A 10,652-nucleotide genomic window follows, 5' to 3' on the forward strand; every position below is an offset into this window, starting at 1 on the left:
ATTCTACTTCTATGACAATCAATATCCATATGTATCTTCTAGCTTACTCTCCATGATTCATAGTCCCTATGCAAGTTCAAATAATCACATATTTGTTAATCATCTACTATATGCAAATGAGAAAAAAAGAGTATAAAACTGACCTTAGAAAGTTTGGTGTCTAGTGTTTGATACAGAAATAAATCATGAAATTTTAGTGCAGCACCTGTAGTGCCTCAATGTAAGTAAATACAGAATGCTATAAAATCTCCTAGAAATAGCCCTTCTCAGACTCAAAAAGTTACATAAAGCTTTGGAGTATAGGTGAGACCTGAGCTAATTTCTGCATAGTGATTAGATATTTCCCAGGTTGTGATGTATTTTGTGGAGGCAGGAGTGGGTATAGAGGAAGTAACTGTTAAGAAGTAGAGAGATGAGAGGAAAATGTCCCATTTAGATAAATACATTTAGGTACATTTCATGATGAACATAGACTGTTTCTGAAACTGAGATGGGAGAGAGAAAAGGAGGATCTAGAGAGGTTATATTACACCAACAAATTAATATTTGTCTTGAGAACAATTACAAGCCCAATAAACACATTTCAAAAATGTAATGGTCATATTTAAATAATCTTTTAAAAGATGTTGTGCCTCTATTATCAAGAAAAGTGAAGACAAACTATACTTGAAGGAAGAGTGTCAGCTATGAGACTCTTACTATAAGTCAAGTGAGAGATGATATTGGAATGAAAAAAGTGATGTCATGAGACGGAACAAAAAGACAGACTTGGAAATATCAAAGAAGAGTCAATAAGCCCTAATAATTAATTCAGTACAGTGTAGGAGTGGAGATGGTCACAGGGACTAGATAAAGAAAGAAGAAAAAGTCAAGGATACCTGCACTGGCAAAGCCATTTAGCAAGGCAAACAGGAGAGAAAAGAATTCTGTTTGAACTGGTTGAATTGGAGCTGCCTCTTGGGCATTCAACTGGAGAGTTCTCCCAGAAAGTTAATTATATATGTATGGAACATGAGCATGATCAGGGATGTAAATATAGATCTGGAAAATGGCAACACATAAATGGTAATTGAAAATAATGATAATTTTACCCTGGGAGAATGTGTACAACGAGAACAAAAATACGTTTGTGAAAGAGCCATGAAGAACACCTGCCTTTGTGGGTTAGAGGAAGAAAGAGAGTCAGAAAAGGAGATGGAACAGAGGCAGCCAGAAAGATAGGAGAAAACTCCAGAGGGTGCATGTCACAGAAACCAAAAATGAGAGTGGTAAACTAAATCTAAATTAGTAGAGGCCACCTAAGTAACAATAAATGAAATTTTTCCATGAAATTCATAACCTCCGAATCATCATGCCTTTGGAACTAAATGCTTAAAACAGGATGGTAAGAGGAGAAATCACATTAAAAAGTGTGGCAGAGTCAGGAAGGAGAATTAGAGTTGCCCTGTTTAAACATCTCTTTCAAGTTACCATTACACTGGTCTACTGCTAATTGTATAAATTCAATTACTGTATCCTTTTCTTTGTTTAGGATATTTAACACGCATTTCTTCCTTTCTTTACCCATAGACATCTTGTAAGAATCACTTAAATCCCACATCTTCCTTAGGCTTTGTGATGATTCTGCTCATATTGTGCTTTCTTTTCTGAACTGCTATAAAATTTATCTCTCAATTTGAACACTTAAAGTATCAGTCAGGGTTTGTGACTTTATGTAGCACAATGCAACCCTGTCTTATTTGACCACAAAAAGGAAATTTGTTAAAAAAATATATAGCTAAGAAGATTGGCATATCAGGATAAGGTAAGAGGATAAAAAAAAGGGATTTAAAACAAGGGAATGGAAAGAGTTGCAGCCAACTTCCATCCAGGAAAGATACATCTCACTGACACTCATTGTCACAGCCTCTATTACCAGCACCTCTTTGCCAGGAAATTTTGATTGATGACACTGCTACAGGTGCCCCTGGAAACATTTCCCCTTCTACCAGTTGTTCAAGCACAGCTCCAAATTTAAAACCTTCTTGGTATCCCTTCCCACCTCGACCTCATATTATTGGTTGAACTCAGATCTCTCACTATATATATGTGTGTATATATACACGTGTATATATACATATATATTTATATAAATATATAAAGAGACTTTATATATACACATATATACATATATATGTATGTATGTATATGTATAAATATATTTAATTTTCTTGGGGATTGTTCTACAATTCAGTTGTAACAAATGTACCTTAGGTATTACAAATATCAAGGGTGCTATATTTCACCAATGCCAATAATAGTCTCTAGCTCTACTATTCTAAGATTTTACAAATAACACCCATATTTAATCAATTGTTAACCAAATCGTTAATTTGGTGGTTATAATAAATCACAGACCACAGTTTGCATGGCAAGTTCCTGGGTGAGGGAAATGTGATCTCAATAATTTCTGAGTTCTGAAGGAAAGAGCAGGATTCAATGAAAGTGGGTTATGAAATTCTGTTACACAAGCCCTGTTGGGTATCTTGAGGTTTGGACTTGTTTCTTCTAGCTTCTGTTTTTTTTTTTTCTTGACATTCTGGGATATATGTCCACAATATGCAGGTTTCTTGCATAGGTGTACATGTGCCACGGTGATTTGCTGCACCTATCAACCCGTCATTTAGGTTTTAAGCCCCGTATGCATTAGGTATTTGTCCTAATGTTCTACCTCCCCTTGTGCCCCAGGTGCCTACCGGTCCCAGTGGGTGATGTTCCCCTCCCTTTTCCCATGTGTTCTCATTGTTCAACTCCCATTTATGAGTGAGAATATGTGGTGTTTGGCTTTCTGTTCCTGTGTTAGTTTGCTGAGGATGATGGTTTCCAGCTTCATCCATGTCCCTGGAACGGACATGAACTCATTCCTTTTTATGGCTGCATAGTATTCCATGGTGTATATTTGCCACTTTTTATTTATCCAGTCTATCATTGATGGGCATTTAAGTTGGTTACAATTCTTTGCTATTGTAAATAGTGCTGTGATAAACATACGTGTGCACGTGTCTTTATAGTAGAATGATTATAATCCTTTGGTTATATACCCAGTGATGGGATTGAAAAAGGTCTTAGGTTCTAAGGAGCTGAGAAAGAATGTCTAGCATTTTCATCTTCTATACTGGAAGGCCTATTCTACCTCCCACATTATACATTGTTATAGAAAATTCCTCGAAAGCAGGATGAGTAACCAAAACAAAAGTCACATTTTTGCCACAATGGTTTCTTAATTTTTTTTTTTTTGAAAAGCACTTTGTTATTGACTAAAGTAGACTGCAAACTCTTTGGACATACTAAATCCTGTCTTATAGTTCTTATCTCTCACTGGACCAAGCACAACTCTTACTGTGGTTAATCACATTGTAACCTACTTCTTTACCCCTTCATGACTTTTTATTCTTTCCTGGGTGGTTTCTCAGTTTCTTCCATTAAGGAATAGGGTATATTTTCCTAACCCTTGGCTTTGGATGCTATCATGTGACTTGTTTTGTCAATAGAATCTGGCTGAAGTAAGTGTGGGCCAGTTGGAAGTCTGGGCTTTAAGAGGCCTTGTACATTCCCCCTGGTGTCTTGTGTTCCTACGCCTTCCATGAAAGTGATATATTTGGATTAAGCCTTGGTTCCAGGTTGGAGAAGAAAGGTACTTGGTGCAGAGACAAGCGGAAGCAGGTAAGCCTCACCCAGATCATCAATTAAAAGTAAATGTGAGCTAAATAAATACCTGTTGTATGCTTGTGAGTTTTAGTGGAACTTGTTATGCAAAAGTAAGTAACTGATATACATGTCTGAGAAACTTTTTTTATATTCAAACAAAGTCCAAATAAAAATGAAAATATTTAAGGTTTTGAGTTTCTCACAGAACTGAGAGTATACGCTCTTGTGCGTGTGTCTGTGTGTATACATACATACATATTTATACATATATACACATATATATATATATATATAAAAAAAACATTCCAAAGTCTGGTTTTAAAAGATGTTTTGTCTATATTGAGTGTTTCTATCTAGATGTCCCTCTATATCAAAAATTTTAAAGGTTTCCTTTTTATGTGTTATCTTAATCCTATCCAGCTCAACATTCCTGTCACATACTCAGTTGTGAAGGTAACAGCTCAAGGTTATCATTGAATGAGTCAAATGAAAGTAAAAAAGTATCGCGTGTGGACTTCTAGCATTCATCCAGCTATATAAAGGAATAATATTGAATTAAATCACAAGGATCTTTTGCTCAAAGTCACATGAATAAGTCTATATACCCTGCGGAATCCTCTGGGATCCCATATCTTGAGAACTCTTGTACAAAGTGAAAGGGCCCTTTATAAGAAAAACAGTGAAGACAAAGGAAGTCTAAATTTAAATCATATTTATTTTCTCTCTATTCATAAAATCTCATATGTGGTATACCGATATGTGTTCACATGCATATTAACTGTCAACAAATTATCACTGCATTTTTGATAACAATATCAAAAAATAGGGAACAGTGACATCAAGGTAAAATGTGCTAAAATACTACATTAAATTAGAAAAATAGTAATGGAAAGATAGAAATGCCAAAGATAAAATGGAATATAGCCATTGTTATGTGTTCAGTTTATTATAGAAAGATAATGCATTTTATACCCTACATTATATATAATTGGAATTAGGATAGTTATGTAATTAAGATGGCATGCTGCCTTCCATTATAATCCCCGCCCACTAGAGAAATGACAGATGGGTAATTTCAAGCTTTTAACTGCAGAGAGGGAATGGGCTTATTGCTTCATCTGTCAGGTAAGTCACTTTGCAGTCATCTCCAACTTCATTAAAGCTTTTCAATCTTAGAAGAAATATATTTCAATATGGAAAATAGGTTGTTTGGGGATATTTATGCTTCACCTCTCTCATTGCTTCAGCTGTCCTATGTCAAATTTCTTCTGAGAACTCTTCTACAAAGTCAGTGATAAATTCGGCCATATTCCCGTAAAGCCTCAGAAACAAGATAATTAGATGTGGAACTTCAATCATCTCTCCATATCTAAATATTTTTCTTTCCTCTAGGATGACCCTAAACAAAGTAAAAATTAAATAAATATTTTTCAAATTATCTCTTATTTCATTAACTTACAATAAGTCTTTCCTTTCCTAATATTATAAGGTCGTTTGTACTGTAAGTTCAGGAAAAACACACAGACACTCATATTTATAATGTCCTGGTCCTATTTTTACAAGAATGCCTGTTTTATTCAAATTACAATGAAACTATAATTAACTATAAAGCACTCCATCTTATTTTTAATATCCTTCACATCTAAAGCACTGGGAAAATAGCAAGTGACTTTAAGTACTTTCTTAAGGTTGAACCATACTGTATGGATATGATAATAAACAGTAGAATAATATTTAGGTAGAATAAGGAAAAGAAAACTGCAATCATCATATGCCAGAAAACCAATTTATTCCTTTAGCAAATTAAACCACATAAAGATTCTCACAATAGTTTGTTTGTTTGTTTGTTTAAGGAAAATTAATTATGGGTTATGCTTTCAGCCATCAGTTGTTATCTAAGCAGTCTAGTTAGGTGAGAGAATCTTAGCAGGAACAGTTTTATATATATGTAAATATAGCAAAGCATTATGCAAAATTTGTCAATGAGTGATCTTTATTGGAAGTTTTCAGATGTAGGTTTGCTATTTAATGTATCACAACTTTTAAACTTACTAAATGGTATTAAAATAATCTAGAGTTTAACTCTTTTTTTTTTTTTTTTTTCCTGAGAGAGCCTCTCTGTATTGCCCAGGCTGGAGTGTATTGCCCATGGCACAATCTTGGCTCACTGCAACATCCACCTCCCAAGTTCGAGTGATTCTCCTGCCTCAAACTCCCTAGTAGCTGGGATTACGGGCGTTTGCCAAGATGCCTGGCTAATTTTTGTATTTTTAATAGAGATGGTGTTTTACCATGTTGGCCAGGCTGATGTTGAACTCCTGACATCAGATGATCTGCCTGACATGGCCTCCCAAACTGCTGGGATTACAGGTCTGATCCATCGCGATTTAATCCTTAAATCCTAGGTATAATATGAGTTTACAAGAAATCCATGTTTTCGTTTTTGTATTTTCAGATCTCAAATATAGTATTCTTGTTAAAGTAAACTGCAAATCAAGAAGGCATCTACTCAGCAGAGAATTGTCTCATAAACGTTTACATCCTGATGATCAGAAATGATTAGCATTACTTCCCAGTTTTTATAAATCAGGTAATATTTATTTCAATATTTATTCAATAGAGCTAAACACAGTTGCTTGTTTTTAAGGGTGTGTGTGTGTGTGTGTAAAATTTCACCCAATAAACACTGCATTTCTAGCTTAGAAAATGTAATAACCAGTTGTTTTCTTTCTCTCAGCTAAGACAACACATTTCCATTTAATTAAAGTCTCAAACATGACCTGAGTTCACACTAGAATTGCGATGTTTGCTAACTAAATAAATGGATTTGCTGGCATCTAGCATCACAATAGTTTGTAGGTCGACTTCTCTTTTGGCAGAAAATCCCTGGAATTTCAAAACCGTGATTCCTATGTTTAAATGCAAAAGTGCTAGCTAAAATAAAGGGTCAAAATAAGACAGATTAACTGTTTTATTTCTCCTTCATATTTTAGTTAAAAAGATGTAATACACGTTTCCTGTTTTCAGCTGCATTATAGCACCTTAAATTAGAAAATAACACAGAGCTACACAAAACCAAAGCTGGAGATTTTATATTTTATAAAAATTATTTCAAACCCATATTTTTGTTTCCAAAGTTTTTAATCTATATTCATCATAACAGCTATAATATTTGAATAACTGTTAGAAATAAAATTGTCTTAACAAAAAAGAATCTATAGCTTTGTTTTCTATTCTACCCACATTTATTGGCTAATTTCCAATTAATTATAATATTGTTTATTTTTGTTTTGTTTCTTCAACTTTTATTTTAAGTTCTGGTGTACATATGCAGGATGTGCAGGTTTGTTATATAGGTAAATGTGTGCCAGGGTAGTTTGCTGCACAGATTAACCCATCACCAAGCTATTAGACCCAGCATCCATTAGCTATTCTTCTAGATGCTTTCCTTCCCCAAACTCCTCCCAACAGGCCCTAGTGTGTGTTGTTCCCCTGGATGTATCCATGTGTTCTTATCGTTCAGCTCCCACTTATAAGTGAGCACCTGTGGTGTTTGATTTTCTGTTCCTGCATTAGTTTGCTGAGAATAACAGCTTCCACCTCCATCCATGTTCCTGCAAAAGAGATGATCTTATTCCTTTCTGTGACTGCATAGTATGCCGTGGTGTATATATACCACATTTTCTTTATCCAGTTTATCACTGATGGGTATTTGGGCTGGTTCCATGTCTTTGCTATTGTGAATAGTGCTGCAATGAACATACATGTAGATATATCTTTATAACAGAATGATTTATATTTCTTTGGGTATATCCCCAGTAACGGATAGCTGAGTCCAAAGATGTTTCTGCTTCTAGATCTTTGAGGAATCACCACACTGTCTTCCACAATGGTTGAACTAATTTACATTCCCACCAACATTGTAAAAGTGTTCCTTTTTCTCCACGACCTTGCCAGCCTCTATTGTTTCTTGACATTTTAATAATGGGTATTCTGATTAGCATGTGATGGTATCTCTTCACGGTTTTGATTTGCATTTATCTAATGATCAGTAATGTTGAGCTTTTTTTGTATGTTTGTTGGCTGCATGAACATCTTCTTTTGAGAGGTGTCTGTTCAAGTCCTTGGCTTTTTAATGTTTTTTTTTTTCTTTTTTTTTTTTTCCTGTGAATGTTATAATTTAAATATGGCAAGACTAACTTTAGAAGAGAGCAAACTCTTGATTATGAAAAGAGGGAGTACAAAGAAAAAACAGGAACAAATTTAACCATAAAACAGAAAAAAAATAAAAATAAAAACTTCTTTTCTCAAATAAATTAGAAAGTGAGGATAAAACCAGAAACATGACTTCATGTTTCTGAATTTGATTTAACAAAGCTTCACCTGGATAATAATTGGTGAATAATCTTGAACATTTATGAGCAATTTAAAGAGACAGCATGTAAAGGGAGAAAATATTAATTATGTAAAATCTTTTTGAATCCTTCTGTCAAAGAATAGACCCGATTTGGCTGCTGAAGGCTGGTTTGCGTCGACATGGTGGTTACCCTAAGTATCTAGATAGGCGGGCGCGTCCACGCTGCTATCACTCACCGTAGGTTCGCGACCCACTGGGTGGCGGGCCCAGTCCCTATCAGCCGGGAGCCGGACCCTGATTCTGACTGGGAGCCGGAGGAACGGGAGCTGCAGGAGGTGGAGAGGTACCATTTTTTCCCTGGGCCCTCAGCTTGAAGCAAGACCTTGCTCCCCGCACCGCCCTAGGCTGCGCCCCCTTGGTGCCAGGCGCCCTGCCTGGCAGCGGCCCTCGTTCCTTCTTAGCGGCGTTGTCCGGGACGCAGCGTCAGGTGTTCAGCTCCCCTGGGACCGCTGGTCCCTTCACTAGTGATGTATTTCATCCCCGCTTAGAGAGTTTGGCATGTTTAAGGGCAGTTATTGTTCTAGATGTTAGCTTTCTCAGCGTACAGAGCTCTAAACCGGCAACACGGCCTGGTTGCCCTTGCCATCAAAGAGAAGTGGGCTAGGAGATCCATGATTTAGCCTGAGGCTCTTCAGACATGCATCCTACTTTCGTGCATGGCTTCTGCAATTGGTTCTCTCCCCAGCACCCTGCAACAACAGAAAAAAAGCAATCCGATTCCAGAAAATTCGGAGGCAAATGGAAGCGCCTGGTCCTGGTCAGTTCCCAGGTTGGCGGAAGGCTTTGATGTCTGCACTGATGTGATCCGAAGTTTTTCTTTTTTTTTTTTTTTTTTTTTTAACGGAGTTCCGCTCTGTCACCCAGGCTGGGTGCAATGGCGGATCTCCACTCACCTGAAACCTCCGCCTCGCAGGTTCAAGCGATTCTCCTACTCCAGCCTCCCGAGTAGCTGGGATTACAGGCCCGCGCTACCAAGCCTGGCTAACTTTTTTTGTGTATTTTTAGTAGAGACAGGGTTTCACCATGTTGGCCAGGCTGGTCTCAAACTCCTGACCTCAGGTGATCCACCCACCTCAGCCTCCCAAAGTGCTGGGATTAGAGGCGTGAGCCAACCCGCCCTGAAGAATTTTAAAAGGCAAATTTGTACCCACATTTGAGAAGAAGGTGAAGCCGGATCAAAAAGTCCTCAAGAAAACTGGGTTCGCATACTCGCTTCGGCAGCTCCAGGGCTCTGGAAATACCTGGAAGCTGCTCCCTGTAGGCCACTCTGTATCAGGTTCTGTGCTTATGCCAGGGCATGAAGCCTCATCCAAAGACCTGAATTACAGCACAACTTTGAAAGTGAGAGAGTCAAACACTCACAGGACAAATACACCAAGGAGATGGAAGGGAAGAAATAAAGGAATCCAGGACCTGGAGGAGAGCTTTGTGCCTGTTGCTGCAGTCCTGGGTCATCAGAGAGAGCTGTAGAGGTACTCCAGTGATTGTGAGAGCACCGGAAGAACTAGGCATGGTGGATTGCCAAGTGATCAGGAGCTGGAGGAGTTAAAGGCAGGGGAGCCAGGTAACCAGCAGCAAAGTAGTGCAGAGGGGGAGAGAGTTCTTTGATAGCAACAGGAACTTCCTGTGCAGAATCTGAGTAGGGGCTTGGCTTGTGGAGATGCCTCCTGAAAAACATCTGGGAAAGTATTAATATATATGGAGCAGCCTGGATTTCCATTTATTTGGATAAGCCAGCTTGAAATAGGAAGAAGTGATGAGCCTGGAATGTGGGAGGAAAGAGCTGCGTGGATAGATTCTAACTTCCTGTAATAGTGCTCCCAGTCTGACCTCTGTAGATCTTCAGTACTCAACCCTTCTTGCTTGGGCCCTCTGTATGTTGAAAACCAGTCTGTGCTGCATGTGTTGTTTCAATTTTCTGTGGCACTTTCAATATGTTTGAGAGGAAGTGAAAAGTTTGCCCTCTGACCTCATTTCCTTTTTGATCAGTGAACACTAACAGTTCTGGGAAAACTTAGTCAATTGGTTTCCTTACAAGCAAAATAAAGTAAAATGTAGCAAAAAAAAAAAAAAAAAAAAAACCCCAAAATTAGTATGATTATTTGTTACAAAATATAAATTTTGTTGATTGTACAATAACAATTATTACACCTTATTTACTATTGTATTATTAGCATATGGCATGGCATATTACCTAACATCAAATAAAAGCTTAATTTAAAGTATTTATGGGATTTTAAAAAGTTGTGGATACATGACAATATTTTAAAATTATTCTGTAATTCTTTATGTCACAAAACGAATCAAAACAAATTATTTTATGTGCTGAAACTAGGAAAAGATCCATTGAATCCGATAAGTATCAGAAGATAAGGGCTAAATGCAGTACAGTTTGGAAGATATTGTGAGAAGGAAATGGAAGAAGTTCACACCAGGCTTATCTTCTGTGTTTACAGTGAGGTGTGGTGAAGAAGGAATGAAGGCAATTTCAAAGGATCAAAACTCATTCATTTTGGAGGAGTGCAGGCATGCAGTCAGAATGCGATAA

General features: G+C 37.2%; 1 pseudogene; it reads left to right on the forward strand.

Moving 5' to 3' along the window:
- Nucleotides 1–8,223: 8,223 nt before the first annotated feature.
- Nucleotides 8,224–9,743, forward strand: LOC105534155 (annotated as a pseudogene).
- Nucleotides 9,744–10,652: the final 909 nt, after the last annotated feature.

This window comes from Mandrillus leucophaeus, unplaced genomic scaffold (genome assembly GCF_000951045.1).
Source record: "Mandrillus leucophaeus isolate KB7577 unplaced genomic scaffold, Mleu.le_1.0 Scaffold1307, whole genome shotgun sequence".
Classification (NCBI taxonomy): Eukaryota; Metazoa; Chordata; class Mammalia; order Primates; family Cercopithecidae; genus Mandrillus; species Mandrillus leucophaeus.